Source organism: Canis aureus, chromosome 5 (assembly GCF_053574225.1).
Source record: "Canis aureus isolate CA01 chromosome 5, VMU_Caureus_v.1.0, whole genome shotgun sequence".
Classification (NCBI taxonomy): Eukaryota; Metazoa; Chordata; class Mammalia; order Carnivora; family Canidae; genus Canis; species Canis aureus.
The window spans coordinates 35,290,463-35,314,688 of NC_135615.1; the positions used below are offsets into that span (position 1 = coordinate 35,290,463).

At 45.0% G+C, this 24,226-nt stretch overlaps 1 protein-coding gene and 1 long non-coding RNA gene across 17 annotated transcripts in view; one reads left to right on the forward strand and one right to left on the reverse strand.

The window, feature by feature from the left end:
- Window positions 1–24,226, reverse strand: part of ZMYND11 (zinc finger MYND-type containing 11) — a 128,517-nt gene that overhangs the window by 103,792 nt on the left and 499 nt on the right. Inside the window, exon 1 of one of the 16 annotated variants that reach the window (XM_077897380.1) lies at window positions 24,043–24,107. The exons of 10 other annotated variants lie outside the window; for them this stretch is intronic. The gene's annotated coding sequence lies outside the window, so the exon portion shown is untranslated. Of the gene's footprint in view, window positions 1–15,492; window positions 15,742–17,569; window positions 17,829–23,262; window positions 23,284–23,649; window positions 23,669–23,790; window positions 23,926–24,042; window positions 24,108–24,226 lie in introns of those variants that run through there. 5 more of the 16 variants (XM_077897381.1, XM_077897387.1, XM_077897385.1 and 2 more) reach the window with 5 other exon arrangements.
- Window positions 15,463–16,430, forward strand: LOC144313937 (uncharacterized). Its single transcript, XR_013379582.1, has 3 exons — window positions 15,463–15,506; window positions 15,613–15,700; window positions 15,865–16,430. It is a non-coding gene; the product is annotated as an uncharacterized LOC144313937 (long non-coding RNA).

The window sequence follows — 24,226 nt, forward strand, 5'->3', positions numbered from 1 at the left end:
CCTAAAGCAATCGCTGTCAACCGCCTCTAGTCTTGTTTTCAGGGACTTACCTCGCTATCTATAAACCACGTGACTACCCTTCCCTGTTGACCTCTTTCCCGGAGGATCCTCCCCCCTACCCCCACCCTTTCTCAACAGCAGTACCCCAATTCCTGCTCAAATCGATCATCTACACGTTTAGGACAATGCAAATATTGCACCTCATCCTGAGACATGCAGTCTCCCCCTCTCCATGCTGACCCACACAACCAACTGCTCCCAGCTGCACCCTGCATCTTAGCTTCCCCAGGTACAGACCAGAGCGAACCTGGCGGTCACCTCCTGTCTCTCCTGTCTCTCATCTCAAGACCAGTCTCACACTGCCTATGCGCCAGTGCCTTGCAAACCACTGCATCGCAGCTCTTACCCATTATCACCACAGTTTGCCATGGGAACGCAAGCCCAATAGCCACTGGCCCACCATGGCTAGACGTGTAAGTCCAGACCTCCTAATACCCGTTTTCAGAGTGGCAGTGCCCACCTTCTTTGGGTGGGCCTGGATCAGAATTGCTCTGGTTTGCCCTTTCCAGGTAATAGGCTTCATGAGCTGAGCAGGACAGGAGACAGTTCTAACTGGGTTGGAGGTGCCAAGCAGGGTGCTGCATACACTAGGAAAAATCACTCTGTTCTTGACCCCTGCCATCCATGACGCCGCCAGAGCCACCCAGTACCTCTAACTCCTGAGACGTCCACATCTGTGAGGCCCAAACTGGCATGCTTCCTGGTCCTTTCCTCTGCGGGCACTCAGCTATCCTGCCTGCTAAATCAAAAACCAATCCACACACTTCTTTCCGGTTTACCAAATGCTATGACAGCTCTTCCATGCTCAAGTCTATCTTTCATTTTGTCCTCATAGGTTTAGGTACTTTATGCTTTTTAATAGGATTTCAGGAAATAATACATGTTCATTTCATCATGTTTTGCCCAAAGGCACGTTTGAACTTTTATTTCAAATGTAAAAGACTTGAAATGTTTGCAATCCAGAAAGAGGATGTACTTGAAAGGCTAAGGCTGACTATCCAAGAGACAAGGAATATATAATCCCTGGAAAGCCAGAAGATGAATCCAAACTAACCAAGGAGTAATTAGCCTTTACTCTGAACATAAAAAGCACATGCAAATGAGCGATAATTCTAGTCAGATGCGAAAGGATGAATATTTCCAAATCTAGAGAATACTAAAGAAAACATTCTCTATTTGGGAATATAATATATTATTGAGATCAATAAAAGAGTCTGTAAAAGCACAGTTCTCAATTTTCTGTTGCTCAGTGATATACAGTGTGGCAACAAGGGCCCTGCAGTTAGCCTCAAGCCTTTGAAATAACAGCTAGTGCTCTATGCTCACAAAACCAGCACTCTACCCACCCCAGGGGATCTCGCTCTTTCTCCTTCCTTCTATTACATGTGTTCTGTAGGATAGAAACCCATGACCATCCAGCACAATATCCTACTGCCCCGACACAAACTATTCGACAAGTATTTGTTATATGACTAAGTCTGAATTTATCCCAAAAGAGTGCAAAATAAAATGGCCTGTGGAGGGACACCTGGGTGGCTAAGCGGTTGAATGTCTGCCTTTGGCTCAGGGCCTGATCCCAGAGTCCCATGATCGAGTCCCACACTTTGGGCTCCCTGCATGGAGCCTGCTTCTCTCTCTGCCAGTGTCTCTGCCTCTCTTTCTGTGTTTCTCATGAATAAATAAATAAAATATTAAAAAAAAAACCTGTGGAGGCCAATAAATCTATCTAAATAGAACTCTGGAGTACAGACTAATTAGTTCTTTTCCATCTTGAAGAACAGAGCTGGAGGCATCACACTTCCTGTCTTCACTCTGTTAGGAGAGCTAACACTGCTGTACAGTATATGTGAAAGTTGTTAAGAGAGTAAAGCCTACGAGTCCTCATTAGAAGGAAAATCATCTTTTTCCTTTATTTCTTTTCATGATGGACGCTAATTCAACCCTGCGGTACCATTTCATGATGTACGTAGTCAAACTCCAATGTGTACACATCAGGCCTACATAGTACTGTGTTAACTACCTCTCAATGAAACTGGAAGAAACATTCTTAAAGACAAAACTATCGCCAATAATCTAGTATTGGCATAAAGACAGGCACAGAGATCAATGAACACATAGAGAACCCAGAAAAAAACCCATGCATAGGGTCAACTACTTCACAGCAAAGGAGCCAAGAATATATGATGGGGAAAGGACAGCCTCAGAAACAAGACGCCACATGCAGAAGAACGAAAAATGGACCAGCAGCTTTCTTTCCTAACAGCAGCATAAATATAAAAAGCTTCAACTTCCTAGATATGAGAACTTTTTAGTCAAAGAAGAAACAAACGTTTCCTTTCATAAGAATGTCATCTGCAAACAAAAGGGACTAAAGCTAGTAATTACTCACTTCTGTAAGGACAGAAGAAACTAAAAAGATAAAAAAGATCAAAAGATTGGGTTGGTTTTTTTTTTAAAGATTTTATTTATTTATTCATGAGAGACACAGAGAGAGAGAGAGAGAGAGAGAGAGAGAGAGGCAGAGACACAGGCCAAGGGAAAAGCAGGCTCCATGCAGGGAGCCCGACCCGGGACTCGATCCCGGGTCTCCAGGATCACGCCCTGGGCCGAAGGTGGCGCTAAACCACTGAGCCACCAGGCTGCCCAAAGATTGGGTTTTTTAACATCTTGTAACATAAAATTAAATAGAACACAAATGTCTCTCTCTCCTTACAGAGCAGAAATATAGGAGTATCTCATAAAAATATTATATAACAAAGAGGTGAAAATATTTGCTTTTTAGGTAACACTCCTGGGGCACCTGGGTGGCTCAGTCGGTAAAGCATCTGCTTTTGCCTCAGGACATGATCCCAGGGTCCTGGGATGGAGTCCCCACATCGAGCTCCCTGCTCAGCGAGGAGTCGGCTTCTCCCTCTGCCCCTCCTCCCCTCGTGCTCTCTCTATTGCTCACCCACTCTCTCTCTCAAATAATAAAATCCTTAAAAAAAAAAATTTTTTTAAACAACACTCCTAATTTTGCAGTTCCATATTACTGAGCCAAGAAGATTTTTTTAACCAGTAATCTAAATTGATGTTACCATTGGAAGTTTAAGAAATTATAAGTACATAATTTTGTTTTCTAGTAAGATGATTTCTTTTTCTAAGTTTTTAATTCCCGGTAACACAGTGTAATATTAGTTTCAGGTACACAATGTAGTGATTCAGCACTTCTATACATCACCCGTTCTACACATCACCCGGTGCTCATCAGGACAAGTGTTCTTCATCTCCATCACCTGTTTCCACCATCTCCCCCTCCCCTCCCCTTTAGTGACTAGCAGTGTGTTCTCTGTAGTTAAGAGACTTTTTGTTTCTTTTTCTTTCTTCACTTGTTTTTTCCTTCAATTCCACATGAGTTAAATCATATGGTACTTGTCTTTCTCTAGCTATTTTCTTTTTTTTTTTTCTCTAGCTATTTTCATTTAAAACAATACTCTCTAGCTCCATCCACGTTGTTGCAAATGAGAAGTGATTTCTTAACTACTTTTTCTAAAATGTTTTGAATACCTAAAAATTAACTCTTTAATATTAAAGGAAGCTACTATTAGTTATCTACAGCAGTTCATACTACACACATACCTAATTTTGTTTAATGGGCATAAAAGAAAACAGAGAAGCAGTTCTATAATCAAGCCTCTTCAGAAGATGCTTTCGTGATGCATGATCCGGTCATCATGCATCCAAGGCCTTATGAGTGCTTGTCTTTGCCAAGCACTGCTCTAGGTACTTGGGTCATCGTGGACAATTCAGAAGAGGGGGGAGAGAAAAGAAACATAAAAACAAGATGAATTTGCATAGTGCCAAGTTGTATGAAGGAAACAAAAGGTGAGGGCTCACTCTGGCGATGGTTTATTTTATGTATTGGGACACCTGGGTGGCTCAGTGGTTGAGCATCTGCTTTTGGCCCGTGTCATGATCCCGGGGTCCTGGAATCGAGTCCCGCATCAGAGGCCCCTGCAGGGAACCTACTTCTCCCTCTGCCTCTCTCTCTCTGTGTCTCTCGTGAATAAATATATAAAATCTTAAAAAAAAAACTTTTTTTTTTTTTTATTTTATATACCAATGTCACAAGCCACAAGCACCTGGACAGCTGGCTAGATGCTGTTTCTGGGCCCAATTAACATCTGAATCTATGGAGTCAGCAAAGCAGATATCTCTCCTTTCCTCCATCCCTCTGCATGGGGGCCTCCTCAACTGCAAAGGGCCTGTATGGAACAAAAGGTTGAGGAAGGAGGGATGTGCCTTTTCCTTCCACCTCACTACTAGGGTGGCCAATTCCTCTCCTCCCTCTCCTGACTTGGAATGGGGATTCACACCATCAGCCCCCTTGGCTTCCAAGCCTTTGGACTCAGACAGGAGCACAGCGCCACCTTTTCTGGTCTCCAGCTCCCATATCTTAGGACCCCTGAGCTTCCATAAATTCAAAGCAAAGCCTTCACAATAATGTTAATTTGTGTGCATGCACATGGTCTACTGGTTCTGTTTCTCTGGAAAAGATGCCTAACACATCTCTACATAGGTTGGCCAAGCTGCTATGGTAATCCTTAGTGTTTGTTCACCAAAAACTTCTAGTTCTTGACCCCAGCACTGGTAGGACTGTACTTCCCCACTGCCCAATATCTAGGTGTGGCCACATGACTAGATGTGGCAAATGGAGTCTCAGTAAAAAGGATCAATGCCAATTCTATTTTGGAAGATTTAGAATTCCTCTATGATCTGCTATGCTTTTTTCCCCTTTATGCCACAATGCTGCAGACAATGGCTGCTGTGTCGTCCTAGGTCCCAGTGCACAGCACAGCTCCCAGCCAATCTGTAAGGGGTGCGTCAGATGAGCAGGATCCACTGTTCTTTTAAGCCACCGAGATGTGGAGGTTGCTTGTTACTGCAGCATAATCTAACCAATCCTGACTATCCTAGAAAATTAAGGAGATACTATTTGAGATAAGAGACGAATGATGAAAGAGAACTAGTTATACATGTTTTAGGCCACAATGGCAAGCCTGGGACGGGGGACAGGCAGAAGGACCAAACAAACATGTTTGATTAACACACATTCCACAAAAAAAGTGGAAAGAGACTGATACAGGAACTACAACTGTTCTGGCCAAAGATCCGGTTTACACAGGAAAAACAAGCCACCTGCCTACAATTCCAGAAACATTTGGGAACAGGAGGCAGCAGGTACAGGGATAATCAGGGATACTGAATAAATGGCCTTATTTAATGGGCTGGATAAGAAGCAATTAGACTTTGGGAATCCCTGGGAGGCTCAGTGGTGGCTCAGTAGTTTGGTGCCTGCCTTCAGCCCAGGGTGTCATCCTGGAGTCTCAGGATTGAGTCCTGCATCAGGCTCCCTGCATGGAGCCTGCTTCTCCCTCTGCCTGTGTCTCTGCCTCTCTCTCTCTCTCTCTCTCTCTCTCTGTGTGTCTTTCATGAATAAATAAATAAAATCTTAAAAAAAAAAAAAGAAGCAATTAGACTTGTGGATGTGTAGTGTCATTAGGTTCAGTCAGGGAGCCGCCCATTCTCATCCCTGAGGAAACGGGGACACAGGCTCTAAGTATATACAGAACCAGAAAGCACACCTGGCAACAAGAAGGGTGGTGGTGAGATACAGACTAAAAACAGGAGGTTCAATAAAAATCTACATGATGAATTGTAAATACTTGGCATCTCCTTTCTATCGCCAAATTCCAGGTACCTGATCTCAGGCCCTGGCAAGAGGCCAAATGAAAACTTCCTGGAGAAATGATCTCAAAGAAAGGACCTTTAGACACTGATGTCTGAGGGAACCTGAGAACCAGCCATCTGGCCCCTGACATCCTACAACTAAAGCCCATACACAATTTAAACTAGCTTTCTAGTTCCTCACTCTTCAAGATGGACAGACAGCCACGGATCACTAGACACTGGAGAGCAGCTTCTCAATAGGAGATGAAGGGTCATTTCACGCAAAAAGAAAAGGACAGGGGACAGGGGACCGAAACAGAAAATACAGGAATAGTAAGGATTTTCAAAATACACATAACTAGTATCATCAAAGAGATGGAAAAGGAATTGCATCTATGAACCCATAAACAGAATATTTTATATAGGAATATTAAGAAAAACTTTAAAGATGATAAATAACACATTTCCTTAAAGGAACAGAAGATAAAATTGAAGCAATGCCCCATAAAGTAGGGAAAAAAAACAGAAACAAAAACTCGGAGACCAGAGGAGAGAATCACTGAAGATAGGCGTGTGCGGGTGGAAAGGGCCCACCAGGCGCCAGCACAGGAATGGCGGGAGGACTGGGAGCAGAGGTGCCTCCAGGGGAGAGGCCACACACTGGGATGGATCGGACTTCTCAACCGCGACGTACAAGCTAGGAAATGATGGGGAAGTGCCTTCTAAACTCAGGAAAAATCGGGGCAGCCCCGGTGGCTTAGCAGTTTAGCACTGCCTTCAGCCCAGGGCATGATCCTGGAGACCCAGGATCGAGTCCCACGTCGGGCTCCCTGCATGGAGCTTGCTTCTCCCTCTGCCTGTCTGTCTGTCTGTCTCTCTCTCTCTCTGTCTCTAATAAATAAATGAAATCTTTAAAAAGTAAAATAAAATAAACTGAGGAAAAATCATTTAACACAAGTTTCCGTAACCATTCAAATGATCCATTAATAAAGTCTGAATTTTTAGTGGAGACTTTCCATCTGCAGATAACCCCAAAATGAATGCCCTATGCACCCCTCTTTCAGGAAGCTACTAACATGAGTAAATACACCATTGTAAAGGAAGACCCGGGAATCCTGTGCAGTCCCAGGACAGGACTGAACACAGGAAGCAGACAGAGGGAATTCCTGGGCCAAGGGCTCTACAGCAGACCCCGAGAGAACCCAGTCCACATCAGAGAGAATATGAGAGGGGTCAGGACGAAATGGAGAGTATCTTTGATTTAATAAACACACAAATTCATACTACAAACAATAAACAATACATATACATTTATGGATATCCTTGCAGAAATCCTAAATAAAATTTTTGCAAGCAGAACCAAACAGCACATTAGAATAAACGCAGTTTTCCAAGAATGAAATGATGGTTCCGACAAAAGGAAACACATTAACATACTTAATACTGGAAGAGCTTAGAAGAATATGATTACCTCTGTAAGTGCTGAAAAAAAGCTTGACAAAATTAAACATCTGTTCAAGTAGGGTTACTATATGTACCTACACATGTATACAGTGACAAAGCCAGCATTACTGAAGAAATACTAGAGAATTCTCTGCTAAAATAGAGTCATGGGTCCTCACTATATTCGTTCTTGAGCACCGCACTGGAGGTATTTACCAATGCAGGGGCACGACAGGAAGCAATCTGAACAGAAATGGGGGGTGGGGAGGAATGTACACTATCTCTATTTGCACACGATGCAGATGGTATGATTATACATCCAGAAAAGTAAAAAGAATTAAGGAAAAAAACAATCAAAAGACTTTATTTAATAAAATGGGATAAAAAAAAGTAACATATAGGAATCAATGCCTTCATATAAATGAGTAATAAAGTTAGAAGATATACAGAAATATATCCCATTTACAACGAGAAGATAAAAGAAAATTAAATATATGATAGAAACCGTTATAGTGAAAATAATAAAATGCTCCTGAAAAATAGGAATGTATAATTGAATACATGGAAAGATCTATCATGTTCTAGGGTAGAAAGGCTCAATATCATCAAAATGCCAACCCATCCTATGTTAATTCATAAGATAATGTAATTTCAACTACAGTACTCAAAATTTTTTCTTGAGCGAGAAACATTTTCATAAAAATTTCATTTAGGAGTTGTAACAAAAATTTTCCAAAATAAGAAAAACAATGAGGAAGAGCCAGCTGTAGCAGGAATTAAAACATAATAAATATAATTAATACAGTGGCAGTACTGGCACATGAAAAGACAGAGATTAACAGAACAAGATAGAAAGTTCAGATTTAGCCCTGAGTGCGTGCAGAAATCCATTAGAAGAGTAATCAGACTAGCAAAAATAGAAGAGCCCGGCAACATCCTCTGTGTAACTGCAGAGCAAAACCCTCCTAAACTTTTCTGGCGGGAACACAAACATCACAGTCTTCATGTGAGGGAAGGTGGCATTAACCACCAAAATCATTTATGCATTTACCAGTTGACCCAGCAACATCAGTGGCACAATCACATGTTATATGCACAAAGCACTTATTACAGTGCTATCTGTAATAGTAATTCAATAGGGGATCGGTTAAATATAGCATGGGGGCCCCCACACAGTAGGTTACAAAGCAGGTTTAAAAAAGAATGAGAGGTCGTGTAAAACTGCAATGAAGAAGTGGCTTCACGAAAATTAAAAGCCTTTGTGCTTCACAGGATACCATCACAAAAGTAAAAAGACAATCCAGAGAAAGAACAAAATACTTGCAAATCATCCAATAAAGGACTTGTATGCATAACCTATAAAAAAAATTCTTAAAATTTCATAAAAAGACAATCCAATCAAAATATGAGCAATGAATGACATGAACAGGTATCAGGATATGAGGATAAACAAATGACCAATAAGCACACAAACGGATGATATGTGTTAGAAAAACACGTATCAAAACCACAGTGAGGTGGCATTTCTCACTCATAAGACAACCACACTCAAACAACGAGACAACAAGTGTCAGCAGACACAGAGAGGCTGGCACCCTCCGACGCTGGTGGGCACGTAAAACAACGCAGCCGCTTTTTTTTTTCCCCCGCTTTTGAAAACAGCTCAGCAGTTTCTCAAAATAGGAGGAAAGGAGTTGGTGGGGGACCCAACAATTTTTCTAGGCAAATGACCAAGAGAATTGGAGAAATGTTGGTCAAATGGTACAAACTTCCAGTTAGAAGATAAACAAGTCCTGGGGTATAATGCACAGCACCGTAATTATAGTTAACAATACTATATTACACACTAGAAAGTTGCTGAGAGACCAGATCTCCAATGTTCTCACCACAAAACAGAAATCATAATTATGTGATGTGACGGAGCTGCTGGCTAGCTCCACGGTGGTAACGGCATGGAAACGTCCAAGCGCAGCAACTCGGCATGTGGTCCTCCTTAACCCCTCGCGGCCTTGTGTCAGTTATATCCCCGTAAAAAGGAAGCACTGACACGAACCACAACATGGAGGAACCCGGAGAACAGCACGCTCAGTGAGTGGATGCGGACACAAAAGGCGACATGCCACAGCCCTCTCCCAATGGGAAACATCCAGAGTAGGCCAATCTGTGGGGGTACAAGCAGAGGAGGGGCTGCATGGTCTGCGGGAGGGGCAATAGGGAATTTGTTCCTGGATTTTAGGTTTCTTCTTGGGGCGTAAAAAGCTTCTAGAGGGCAGCCCGGGTGGCTCAGCAGTTTAGCACCACTTTCAGCCCAGGGTGTGTTCCTCGAGATCCGGATCGAGTCCCACGTCGGGCTCCCTGCGTGAGGCCTGCTTCTCCCTCTGCCTGTGTCTCTGCCTCTGTGTGTGTGTGTCTCTCGTGAATAAATAAATAAAAACTTAAAAAAAAAAAAAAAGCTTCTAGAATCAGATTATGAAGGGGCTGCACCATTCTAAGAATGTTCTAGAAACCACTGAAGAGCACACCTAAAACAGAAGTCACATAAGCCAAAGGATGGATCGTCTTATTCAAGTGAGGAGCCAAACACAAAAGTAGAATTACACAAACCTGCACTTCAATGATTGACACTTTGCAATATATTTTAAATCTAAATTATTTTCCTCAAGTTCTCAAGACCTAATATCAAACGTTCAATACTGTACAAAGTAGCTTATCCTCAATAACAGAATGATGAAGTATAAATTATGAAATTCACTCTAAAAAAACTTAACTCAGGGGATCCCTGGGTGGCTCAGCGGTTTAGTGCCTGCCTTCGGCCCAGGGCCTCATCCTGGAGACCTGGGATCAAGTCCCACATCAGGCTTCCTGCGTGGAGCCTGCTTCTCCCTCTGCCTTTGTCTTTGCGCCTCTGTGTCTGTGTGTGTGTGTGTGTGTGTGTGTGTCTCGTGAATAAATAAGTAAAACCTTAAAAAAATAATAAAAAGATAAAAAATAAATAAAAAAACTTAACTCTTGGGCCGCGTGGATGGCTCAGTTGGTGAAGCATCTGCCTTCGGCTCAGGTCATGATCTAAGGATCCTGGGACCTCAGGGTCCTGCTCAGCAAGGCGTCTGCTTCTCCCTCTCACTCTGCCCCTTCCCCCACCTCCCACTTGTGCTATTCTCTCTGTCTCAAATAAATAACATCTTAAAAAAAAAAAAACTTAACTCTTTATAATATCCTCCTCTCCTCTATCACCAAAAAATATCAAAGATAGATTATACACTGCCAAGTTTCAAATATTAGTGAAAATATCTGTGCCTACAGAACCTAAAATATTAATATGAAAAGTATTTTTGGTTTATATTCTTATCTTGACTCAAATTACTTTGTGCTTTTACTAAGTAAGAACTTGGGAGTCACGTTCTGGATACTTATGAAAATCCAGACCAGGGGATCCCTGGTGGCTCATCGGTTTAGTGCCTGCCTTTGGCCCAGGGTGTGATCCTGGAGTGGCGTGATCCAGTGGCCCAGGGCGTGATCCTGGACAAAGGGATCAAGTCCCTTGTCGGGCTCCCAGCATGGAGCCTGCTTCTCCCTCCTCCTGTGTCTCTGCCTCTCTCTCTATGTCTATCATGAATAAATAAATAAATAAATCTTTAAAAAAGAAAAAAGAAAAAGAAAAAAAGAAAGAAAGCAAATCCAGACCAAACTGCTACCTCTCAAAAGAATATAATCTAACTCCAATGTATGGCTTTCACACTGTCTAAAGATGAGAGCAGGGACGCCTGGGTGGCTCAGGGATTGAGCGTCTGTCTGCCTTTGGCTCAGGGCGTGACCCCAGAGTTCCGGGATCGAGTCCCACGTCGGGCTCCCTGCCCGGAGCCTGCTTATCCCTCTGCCTGTGTCTCTGCCTCTGTCTCTCTGTGTCTTTCATCAATAAGTAAAGAAAATCTTTAAAAAAATAAAATAAAATAAAGAGGGCACTAGATTTTTTTTTTAATTTAAATAAGGGTCTTTAACCTAAAGTATGCATATCTCTCATTACCATATTTATGTTAAGACATTAATCACAGGACAAGAAAAAAAGCTTTCCAACAACTTACAGGACTCACGTAAGTAAAAAAACCTAAAATACAGAGATATTTAGTTTATTTAAAAACAAGACGTGTAAGAATTGTTGAATCATTACATTGTACACTTGAAACTAATATAACACTGAATGTTAACCATACTGGAATTTTAAAAACTTTAAAAAGTTAAAAAATCTTATTTAGTATAAATCTTCCAAATAAGTGTTTCTTTTTTAAGCATTAAAATTTCCTTAAAACAAGGTGATTAGAAATTGAACATAAATTAGATACAACCTACCTACTTAAACCGTGTACCCAGGTAGCAAACATTCTCCTGATAACCCAGGTTCGTCGCCATGCACACGGACACCTGCCTGCCTTGCAGTGGGGTTCTCAACCTCAGGCCCTCTCCCATGGAGCAGGGTCTGTGTTCTGGGGGCACTTAGCAGAGTCCTTGGCATCTACCCGCCAGACACCAGCGGTATCTCCCACAGCATGACAATCAAACACGTCTGCATGTCTGCAGACTTTGCCAAATGTCCCGCAGGGAACAGACTCACTGTTGCAAACCACTTGTGTACTTGACTTCTGTGATAGTCTGTGCCCTCCCTTACTGTCACCACTCACTGACACGCTAACCTCTTTCTGGTATGTGTCTTTCTCCAAAGATTGCCTTTCCCTTTAAAAATTGTTTTAAATGCCTGTCCACCAAATATCAGACCACCACCGCGATGACAGATGGTCCTCCCAGGGTCATGGTGTAGGAGGGCAGACGCTCTTCTCTGAATAGAGGGCAGGGGTGCTTAAATCCCCACCACCACGGATATTAGTTAGCCTTCCTAGATTCTTTGTTCTTCTTAAGGTATCTCTATGCCCAACGCGGGGCTCAGGCTCAACCCTGAGATTAAGCGTCACACATTCCAGCCAGCCAGGTGGCCCTGGTCTTGCTAATTTTCAACCAAAACCAAAAGTGCAAAAATTGTATCCTGGTTTAATCTGCTTTTCATAAGATTGCCACTGAGGCCAAACGCGTTTTCAAGTTTGTTTTTTTTTAACACGTGTAACCCTTTTCTACACAACTGCTTATCTAGGTTCTCTATTTTTAAGGGCACAAAAACTACAAGGAAAAGTATCCAATTAATAGAAGTCAAAGTAAGAGCAATTTTCTCACATTTCATTTGTAGCCATTAACTTTCAGATGAAATAAAAGATACAGAAATGAAAATCAGCATGGATTCTCATTATTTGCAGATCACAGGTCTATGAAAGCACCTGCTTGCTCAACTCCGTACCTGTGGCCTTCTGGCTGTCACTGCGGACAGGGGAGCATCCCAAGGGCGGGGGAGCAGGGCAGCCCGTTCCAGCTCAGACTGTCCACAGTGTCCTTTCTGCGGGCTACTTAATGCCACATTTTTCACAGTTCTGTGCTTTCTGTTGGCGACCTCCCGGTGTGAACGACCCACGCGCAGTGAAGTGGTGCACAGGGCTCCTGAGCACGACGGGCTGTGGCTGCCTCTGCACAGGACGCACGTGTGTCAGGCCTGCTCGGTTCAGGCACCCGGGTTTGGCTGGGGATGGCCCGACACCCAGAACCGGGGAGGAGAGGTGCGGCAATCTGTGCCTGAGGCCACTGTGCAAAGTGCTAGCGGAGCCCCTGCGGTGCACAGAGGGTGGCAACACACCTACACCTGTCAACCCAGGCGATGACAACAGATCAAAAAGTGTAGCGCACGCAACGCAACCATTCTGAGGCTGAAAGGCAAGGAAATTTTCGGTCACGTTACCTGGGAAAGTCTCCTCAGCCAGTGCCTGCTGGCTGGCGGGTTTCAAACAGTGAAACCGCGCTAGAAAAGGTTAAATTTGTAGGAAAATCCATGCAGTAAAAGGGTTATGGAGAACAAGTTTTCGACACTGAGACTGGCTTTTTTACAAGGATTTTAGCAGATGACCCTGGAGAAAGGAAATGGCAGGTCTGTTTACAGAACTGTGACCAGAGGCCTAACAGGAGGGAAGGCTGCATTTCTCCAGAAGCAAAGGGTCCCAACTGGGGAGAGCTCAGTGTCTGTGGTCACCTGACAGAGAACTATGGTGAATAAAGAATAAACTACAATTATAATAAAATACCATCTTTACTTTTTAAATGTTTCAAATAGTCATTTTTACATTATAAAGCCGAGATGCAAAGAAAACCAAAGCCTCTACCGTGTTTCCAGTGAGACATTGCCAGCGCTGAACAGATGCCACCGCGGCAAACTAAGGGCTGCTGTACCCGAGGACACGCTCCTAACGTTATTCCCCAACAAGTCTGGCAACATGGCATCACCGCTGTCTTTCAGGAACCTAAAAGTCTACAGAATAGGCCACATGATGTTTGTGTTGGAAATCACTGTTAAGTGGCCACTACCTTCTCGAGTATTTTTTTTTTTTCAAGAGGAATTTGTGATAATGCACAGACCGTATACTGGTAAATGTTAACTCTGAATAAGGACAAATAACCATCTGTACCTCAGGATCAACGTGGGTACGTTTCAGCAGCCAAGGACGGGACAGAAGGGCAGAGGGTCACAGCCAACAACAAACAGTTCACGGTAACAGTAACACGGATCATCTCACAGACACAGGAGTGAACTTCACTGCTGCTTGTGATGACCTCTCTTCCTAACACATGCCTTTAAAATACCATCTTCTTTAATCCACAAAATTAGACCAAAGTTTGCAGCTAAACTTTTCCAGTATGTAGATTCTGATAACATGAGAGTCAACTATAAGTCTTTAAAACTCTCAATTATTTAGCAGTCCATTCAAGGACATTTTACCATCATGAAGGAGCAAATCTCATATATATGATTATATACATATGTAATTATTATAATGAATGAGCAACCGGAAAACGAAGATGTTACATGACCACTTTCCAGATCAGAGACGGCAAATCATGCAAGGGGCGAGCACATGGGCATACAGGCTCCTGTCACAAACTCCTGTACCTATGCCAAACTTCCAGGAAAGCATGCATTTAGGTTGACATTTGACCTCTGAGCAGGACTGGGTCATTCCGGGCTTGTTTCTTATACAGTCTTTATTGAACTGATGTAATAAGCATATTAAAGTTCATAATACTTCCGAAAATGTATTAAATATTTTATTACATATTCAAGACCACCTGAAATCTTAACCATTGTCTTCCACTGTGAAGTGTATGGCAACAGCAGACAATGACAAAGTCTGCCAGTAAATCTGGCACTTTCTATCTTTCTATAGCTAAATTGCCAAATACCTGTTATTTCAATACAATGCCTGTTTCTAAAATATTTCAAGTTTTAATTTTATTAAAATGTTTCCTGTAATCTTGAAGAAAGGTATCAGAAAGGTTTGGTCTCTTGGGACGCCTGGGAGGGGTCTCAGCGACTGAGCGTCTGCCTTCAGCTCAGGGCGTGATCCCAGGGTCCTGGGATTGAGTCCCGCGTCTGGTTCCCTGCATGGAGCCTGCTTCTCTCCCCTGCCTGTGTCTCTGACTCTCTCTGTGTGTCTCTCATGAATAAATAAATAAAATCTTAAAAAAAAAAAAAGATAAGAAAAGACAGGTTTGGTTCTTCATTTCACATCTGTAGTCAATGTGCCTGCCCTGTCTGCATCGGCTGCTGTGTTAAGAAGGATTTTGAGGAGATGGGTAGTGCAAGTAGGTCTGCAGATTTCTCGCCTAGGCAAGTAAGTCATTATGGAAAGTGGAAGAGGAGCTCATTTGAAAGCCATGTAGGATGTAGAGCCCAGACAACAGTGTAGTGCCTACGCCACACAGGCCACAAAGATAGAAAGCAGCATCTCGTCCTCCTACGCACACCGCGTACAGCATTACACTAGGTACTCGGAAATTTCAGTCAGGGTTCTCAGGTCAAGAAACCGTGAAGATGATGATGGGGTAAAGCTGAGGTAATAACAAGCAAGAGAATTAGAACTGGCTGAGGCTAAAGCCGTTAAATTGAGGGGACAGATCACTGAGGCTTGGCAATAGGTGGAGAAGACGAAATCTAGCAGAGAACACAAATGTCCACAACCCCGTAAATTCTGAGCTGACGTCAGCATAGAAGGTAGGATGAGGAGGGGAAAGGTGGATACCTAAGCAAAAGGTACAAGCTACTAGTAGTAAGGAGTACTGCTTGCGCATTAAAAAAAAAAAAAAAAAAGTCACTGAAAGGATCCACAGAATTACTGGCAGAAGGAGAAGTTTTACCTTGAGGACAGCAGGTGAGTGCGGGCTCCCAACTACCCTGGACGACAGCATTATCACAATCCGGGGGGCGTGGTGGGGGGGCTCAGGCACCTGCGCTCACTGCCAACGGCCCGTGTCCAGGTCGCGGAACCGGCAGAGGACCCTCAGCGGAGCCCGGGCTGCCCAGCATCAGAAGCCAACAGAGGACCCCGCCGTGGCCAGCATTCAGGTCAGCAGGTCATGTGGCAGAATTCAAATTTCTCTCAATTGCTCCCCGTAAGTCCAACTGCCTGTGATCGTGTCCCTGGAACGTACAGCATTTAGAACCACTGGAGCTCGGCTGAATCCCGCCTCCCACTCCCTCCCACTCTTACACCCATCTGATTCTTCCAGGCCAAACTCCCTAAGAACTCTCCATTTAAAACGCAATTCAAACAACGGCAAGTACTACAACTTTGGAATGTGGCTGGTATTGTAAAACTGAGAAAACAGTCAAGAAAATGTGGCGACACACTCCGAAAGCTGTGTTCGTCCCATGAGGTGTAAGGAGCCAATGCACGAGGACGGCCAGCGGCAGAGACCGAAGCGAGGAGCGGCGGAGCCTGCAGGGAGGCCCGTCCTCCCCTCTCGACCCCCCTGCCGGATACCCTGGCTTCTGCGGAGCTAACGAGCGAGGAAAAAGCCGAACTTTAAACTGGACTGGTGGCTGTTCAGCTTAATTCACCTGAATAACAGAGTCTAAAAACTAATTTTAATATTCCTCAGATGGGGCGCCTGGACGGCTCAGAGGTTAAGCTCTGCTTTCGGCTGGAGTTCGGGGATCGAGTCCCACATCGGGCTCCCTGAGGGGAGCCTGCTTCTCCCTCTGCCTGTGTCTCTCTTTTTCTGTGCCTCTCATGAATAAATAAAACCTTTTTTAAAATAAAATAATCCTCAGAAAACAAAATTTAACTTTCAAATTATTCAAATGGAAGCTTCTTATCTCCCAACAATCCAACATGAATACAGATCACAAGTGAGAGGCTTCCTAAGATTTTGTGGTCTACAATGCAGGTACGCATAATAGTAAAAGAAGGTATTTCAAAATAAAAGATAACAGCTATCTTGACATTATATAGTAAATGTGGGATCCCTGGGTGGCGCAGTGGTTTGGCGCCTGCCTTTGGCCCAGGGCGCGATCCTGGAGACCCGGGATCGAATCCCACATCGGGCTCCCGGTGCATGGAGCCTGCTTCTCCCTCTGCCTGTGTCTCTGCCTCTCTCTCTCTCTCTCTGTGACTATCATAAATCAATAAAAATTAAAAAAATAAATAAATATATAGTAAATGTAATTTAACATTTATGTTTAAAAATATCACGAGTACAAGGCAGCCCGAGTACAAGGCAGCGGTTTAGCGCCGCCTGCAGCCCGAGGTGTGATCCTGGAGACCCGGGATCAAGTCCCACATCGGGTTCCCTGCGTGGAGCCTGCTACTCCCTCTGCCTGTCTCTCTGCCTCTCTCTCTCTCTCTCTGTGTCTCTATGAATAAATAAAATCTAAAAAAAAAAAAAAAAAATCACGAGTACAGTAGAAAAATAAATGGCCTTAAACTGTGTTTCCTCTATAATTTAAAAAGACAGCAGCTGGGCAGGCCGAGTGGCTCAGCGCTTTAGCGCCCCCTTTAGCCCAGGGCGTGATCCTGGGGACCTGGGATGGAGTCCCACCTCGGGCTCCCTGCATGGAGCCTGCTTCTCCCTCTGCCTGGGTCTCTGCTTCCCTCTCTCTCTCTCTCTCTCTCTCTCTCTCTGTGTCTCTCATGAATAAATGAATAAAATCTTCTTTAAAAAAATAGACAACACCTGTCATGATTAATAAAACGCCCAAAAAAATCTTTTAAATATGGTATCGATGGACATCCCAAAGAAGTTAATCTCAGGCGTTCCTACTGTAAGGACTGAACAGTCAAAGGAAATGTGCTACACATCAAAACCAACTTCAAACCCAGGACCTGATCTCCCAGATACCATCTTTCGGGTGCAGCTCAGAGACAGAGAAAACTTCTTAGGAGGGCCTTCACGCTGACACAGTCTCCCCATGCAGCGCCTTCCCCATGCTTACCCTTCATTAAAAGACTTCTTAAAAGTCTTTCCGCAGCTATTAGGTGAGAAAACCGCAGTTACTCTCCCATCCCAACATCCAGAGCACAGGGCGGTCTGGGTCCACGGGGGCCACACCTCGGTTGGCCTCTCCCCTCAGGTGCCGCTCGTACTCATCTGAGGACAGGAAACACCTACGGAACGCTGAAGCCTCGGCACTGGGAGCTACCAACTTCAAGAAATGAGCTACTTCCATCCGAATCGAACTTATTCGGCATAAGGAATGCTAAAAGTTTCCTTAAGACAATGACTTCCCCTAAGATGGCAAGAACACTCTAGAATTGGACTGAATTCTGAAAATGTGCACCTTCTATATACATATTAAAATGAAGACTCTAGGCTCCCCCCTGCCCCCATGCCAAGTTCTCCTCACAGTGTGAGCTTGCCAACTGTGACAGTAAGACAAAGAGCCAATTACTGATGCTTGCCCTTAGATCACGAGCTGTTACTACCAAACAGAACTAACCAGAACTCTGCATATGGAACGTTGGAACTACCAGGAGGGACCTAATACTCCTTTCTTCCCACCTCCTACTTTTGGTAAACGGAGGAGGCACAGTGTTACATTCTTTTATTATTGTGTGCTTTTGCAGGATTATAAACGTACATTTGGAAGATGAAGGCATATCAGTATGAAGACCCCAGTAGTTGGTGGATATCTGAGAAACAGCAGCCAAATAGAGTACGGGTGTGGTAGTCACATACTTGGAACTCAAAACCCATTCGGTGAGGTGTTCTGTGCCACCTTCAGCACCCGGTCTTCTTGTACGTTATAGGACACTGGCAGCTATGCTGTGACACTGCAACTCACCACCTAACCCTACAGCAGCAAGACCCCTCTCCTCCTGGCTGTTTAGAAAGACTAAATGAGAACACAGCTGCCTGGTTACAGCAGGCGCTCACTAAGTGACACCTTTTTTAATGAACGGTGCTACCACAAGCAAGATGTTTACAATGAAACCCAGATTTCTAAAGCTGCTTCCAAGGTAATCTTCTCAAGGGACCTAATGTGGATACATGGTCAAATTAAAATGTATTTATGACAGACTCTCTTGCTATAAATCATGGTATCTTCCTGATTTAAAAAAAAAAAAAAAACTTAGCATTTTTTAATCCCAATTGTGAAAATTAGTAATAGGTGACAAGCTTTCAAAAAATCCATTAAAAATTCTGTACACAGATTTCTTTTGTTTCTACAATAAATGCCTAAGTAGGAAAGATTCTTCCCTGTCATATTTTAAATTTACTTAGCATATAAGCAGATCAAACCAGAGAAAATATTAAAAATTTTAACTGGGTCTACCTGTCATCACTTAAACTTGGCTAACATCTGGAGAACATAAGAAATTATTAATCACAACAAAGATTTTTTATTGGTGAACGTAATAAAATCCCAAAGTTACAAATCAGAATAAACTTCAAATTGGGGTTAAGGGGCGCCTGGGTGGCTCAGTTGGTTTAGCGTCTGACTCTTGATTTTGGCTCAGGTCAGGGGATGGAGCCCTGCAAGGGGCCCCACACTCAGCAGGGAATCTGCCCTTCTCTCCCTCTCCTCTCCCCCTTCCCTCACTTGTGCTCCTTCTTTATTTTTTAAGATTTATTTATTTATTTATGATAGAGAGAGAGAGAGAGAGAGAGAGAGAGAAGCAGGCTCCACGCCAGGAGCCCGACGTGGGACTCGATCCCGGGACTCCAGGATCGCGCCCTGGGCCAAAGGCAGGCGCCAAACCGCTGAGCCATCCAGGGATCCCCATGTGCTCCTTCTTTAAAATAAATCTCTAGGGCAGCCCCAGTGGCGCAGCGGTTTGGCGCCGCCTGCAGCATAGGGTGTGATTCTGGAGACCTGGGGTTGAGTCCCGCATCGGGCTCCCTGCATGGAGCCTGCTTCTCCCTCTCCCTCTGCCTGTGTCTCTGCCTCTCTCTCTTTGTGTCTATGAATAAATAAATAAAATCTTTAAAAAAAATGAGGATTTAAAAATAAAAAAATAAATCTCTAAAAAAATGAACAAATAAATCAGTGTTCAACTCTCAAAAGTAATCTTAACTCAAATGCAATATACTGTGACTTACACTGACTTTCTGCACTTTCCTGGCTTCAGTAACTGTTACCTGCCAAGTGTCTAGTACACAGTAGTTTCCATAAATAACAATAATAAATGAATGAACTCCAGGTATTAAAATATATTCTAGGGCAGCCGGGTGGCCCAGCGGTTTAGCGCCTTAGCGCCCCCTTCAGCCCAGGGTGTGATCCTGGAGACACAGGATCGAGTCCCACGTGGGGCTCCCTGCATGGAGTCTGCTTCTCCCTGGGCCTGTGTCTCTGCCTCTCTCTCTCTGTGTCTCACATGAATAAATAAATAAAATCTTAAAAAAAAAAAAATTCTACCTATTGTAAGAAAACATAATACTTTAACATAATCTTACGAAACAGTAATTATGGAGCAATGTGAACTACAAAAGCATTTATTTAAAACTAGTTAATCTACTATAAATATTACTCAGTTTACAAAATAAATAAAACACCACACAAGTTTTCATCAATATACATCTTTCCAACATAATGTGATCTGCTAAACATACTTCTCTCCTCTCTGAAGAATACAAGAGCCATGTCATGCCTTTAAGTTGTGGATTTAACAGTATTCCATTACCTCTGTAATGGAATTTCATGTAAAGTTAAGGAAACATTTAGCCTTTCAGCTACCTAATATAACCTAGAATCAAAAATACAATGAAAGACTAAATGTCTAAATATTTACTAGTTCCATATAAATTAGAATCTTTGTAAAATTGAGGTATCTAAATATCTATGTCTAACAATTTGCTAAATGTCCTACCACTATATAATGAACTACAGAAATATTTTTTAATGACCTAATAAATATACAGACTATTTGGACTTGTAAATAACTTCTACATGAAATATCTTACAGCATTTTCACAACTAAACTTTTTAAGAATTTTCTGAGTGGAAAATTATTAACAGGCACACATATGTGCAATGAGGTCTTTCCCTAAGGCAGTGCAATATGTTTAAAATATTACAGATAAGACTTGATTATTCAAAAAAAAAAAACATACTCTTGGATATTTAGACTAGATTTTTATCTCCCTTCCATTCAACTTTGTATCACTTTACTTCTATCACAGGAATTCTCAAACTTTTAGAGCACATTCTCTCACAAAGCTACTAGTTTGTTCATTTCTCATTGGAAAGTGTGTGTTGGGACTGGGGTGTGCTAGGAGTAAGTGGAGCCTTCCACAAGGAAGACTGCTGGGCTGTTAAGATGATCACAGGTAGAATTTCTAAAAGCGGAACAGCCTATGTAGAGAACTCTGCCCAACGTCTAAGACACAGCGAACATACACTACTTGGTATATAGTATCAGGGTACGCAGTTATGTCATCAACCTGTGAATACCAAAACACTTCAAAAATCAAGAACAAAGGACAGACCATTGATGAAGTGGAGAACTTTCAGATCACTACTAATCTCCACAAAATCACCGTATCAAAGTAGATTTAAGTAGTTTTGAAATTTTGACCCCAATGCAAAAAAGGAACTCAAAGTTACTATGCAAGAAACACAGGTAGAAATTAAACTCAAATCTGTTCTTTTTTGTCAAAATTCCTAGTAAAAATATTGGTGAGGGATTATGAAGTCCACGGTGATCAAACCAAGAAGTAACAAGCAGTGATTCTTTATTCAGAAAGTCTTCTGCTTCAGGTAAATACAAAACCTGTCACTCAAGCAGTTGGGGTGACAGATGCAGGGAAAAGAGAAAATGATGCACTGATTACCAGTGGTTAAAATGGTTCTTCTATGTACTTCAGTTACCCAGACCCTTCATCAAAGACATAGAAGTCATGAGAGGTGGGTGTCGGGCACTGGGGGAGGCTGCAGGGAGCTGGTGTTCAAATAAGGAGTTTAAGTTTGACAAAATGAAAAGAGCTCTGGAGCTGGATGGTGATCTCTGCACAGTGAATTTATCTAATACCACCGCACTACACACTTTAAGACAGTAAATTGTGTTATGTATATTTTACCAGTCAAGAGAATAAAAGCAAGAAAAAGTAATGTCAAAAACATCCTTAAAAACTGCTTCAAGTAAATGAGCCCTGAGGAACGTAACAAATGCTGCTTTTCCACCTCTGAGAGAACTAAAGCAAAAACATGGAGGGATTCAGAGGTATGCTACAACACAAATTAGTAAACAATGCACACACACACACAAAAAAAAAAAAAAACCTAAACAATGCACATGTAAGGATGCTACGCTGTGATTTCAGAGGTCCACTCTTTTCCACAGTTTAAGTTATCAGCCTGAACCAAATTTGATTCCACTGAATTGACCTAGTCTAATAGTGATTCTTGCATTCCTACCCCTATGAGGTCGGTACAATTACTATCACTCTTGTGCGCCAGATGGGGAAGCTGAGACCAAGCATTGCGAGTTTAATCGATTGCCCACTGTTACTTTGCTAGTAAATGATAGAGGAGAGATTCAGACAAGCCATTTAGCTTGAGAGTCATTTTGCTCTAGGCTACCTGTCTAATCTAAATGACAAAAAAAAAAAATTCACCTGGTTTAAAAAAAAAAGTCTCAAGTCCAAGTCAAGGATGTCAAGCAGTGAAAAGTTTTTAACTATCGTAAGGCAAAGTCTGACCATTTACTCAATGTTTTCTACCAGATACAACCTCTTTGCTTACAGGTTTTCCATGCAGAATTCAACTGGAGGTCGGTAAAGCTATGTTAAATAGGACAACCAGAGGTTTATATCTTTAGGCGTCATTAGGACAGTAAGTGATACCCTCTATTACAAATTCTATTCATTTACTTATTTGACGGGGGAAAGAGAACGAGTGCCTGCACCCAAGCCTGGGGGGGGGGCGGGGTACGCAGGCTCCCTGCTGGGAAGGGCCTCGGGATCACGACCCGAGTCAAAGGCAGATGCGCTCAACCCACCGAGCCACCCAGGGGCCCCCACCAATGTTGACGTTCTTCATTTCCATTAATGTCCCAAGTATGCCAAAGGGTCTGAGCGTCTCTATTACACACTATCAGAACCAGCCCTAAAGGAAATGGGTAGAGTTTAAATCAACACGTCAATCCAAGGGAACCTGGAGGAGGACACCCACTCAAAGTGCCAACGTGACCATGTCCCAGAACACTCGGGAGCTCAGGAGTGGAAATCGACATTTTCCGTGATTTCTCTCTTTAGATCATTTGCCTAGGTGTGTATTTAAATGCTTTCCTAAGGTGACTGCAAAAATAAATGGCCCACTTTACAGAATGCAAAAGGGAGACTCCGTTTTCACACGACCAGCACCTATGGGGAAACAGTACCACGTAAAAGAATCCTGTTGCCCGCAGGTACAGCTAAGCAAGGAAACACGGCATTCACTTTGGGGCAGGCGCGTCCCGCGTCTTGTGATGTCTGATCCCCTGCCCAGGCCGTGCGGTCGAGTCCGCAGAGGACCCCCGAAGCCGGCGCCACGGCCGAAGGCTGCAAACTAACCGCCTGTGCGAGGTCCTCCTCCATCCCCTCCTGGTACAAAGCAGGACGCAGGAACCCTCAGAGGTGACCTTGCTCAACGCAAAGCACGCAAACTTTTAAAGTACAACCGAGCGATCTCTCTGATAAAGTTCCCACCGTGATTCGCAGCCGATGCCCCAGCAGCCGAGGGGTTGGCAGCCCCGGCTCAGCCCCGGTCGCCCCCGGCTCGCGCCGCACAGCTCCTCGCCGCCCCGCGGGCTTCCCGCCTCCGGGCGCGGGGTCGGCGGGGCCGGCGGGGCCGGAGCGGGGCCGGCGCGGGGCCGGCGCGGGGTCGCCGCCGGGTCGCCGCCGGGTCGCCGCGGGCTGCAGCACCCCCGCCCCGGCCCAGGCCTCCCGCACCTGCTGGGCGCCCGCGGCTCGTCCCCCGCGCCCGCGCCCCGCCGCGTCCACGTGGAGCTGGGCCCCGCGCCCCGCGCCCCGCGCCCGGCCCCGCGCCCCCCGCGCCGCGCCGCCCGCGCCGCCGCGCCCGGGCCCTGGGGCGACCTGTTGAGGACGCGCAGGCCTCGCCGCCGCCGAGCCCGGCCCCGGGGGACGCGGAGCAGCCCCGCCCGGCTCCCCGGGCCCGCCCGCCCGCCGCCCCCGCCCCACGGCCCCGCCGGCCCGCGCCCCGCCCGCCGCACTCACTGGGCCGCGGGCCCCAGGCCTGGCCGCGCGCGAAGGGCCGGCGGCGGGCGGCGCTCACGCGACTCCCCGGCTTCCGGCCCGACCAGGCCCCGCGCGGTCCTCCTCCTGCGCCGCCCCGCCGCCCGCCGCCCGCCGCCCGCCGCCCCGCCCGCCGACACAAAGCCCGCGGGCCGCCCGGGGCAGCCGGGAGGGCGGACCCCCAGCCGCCGCCCCCGCCCGCCGCCGCCGCCCCCGCTCCCGGCCAGTCCGCACCATTCCGCTCCGGCGCTCGCCGCCGCCGCCGCCGCCCGGGCCCGCCGCCCCCGCCCCCGCCCCCCGGCCCCGGGCGCGCCCCCGCCCCGGCCTCCCCGCCCGGCCCCCGCCGCCCGGCCCCCGGCTCCCCCCGCCCGGCCGCCGCCCTCCCGCCCTCCGCCCTCCGCCCGGCGCCCGGGCCGCC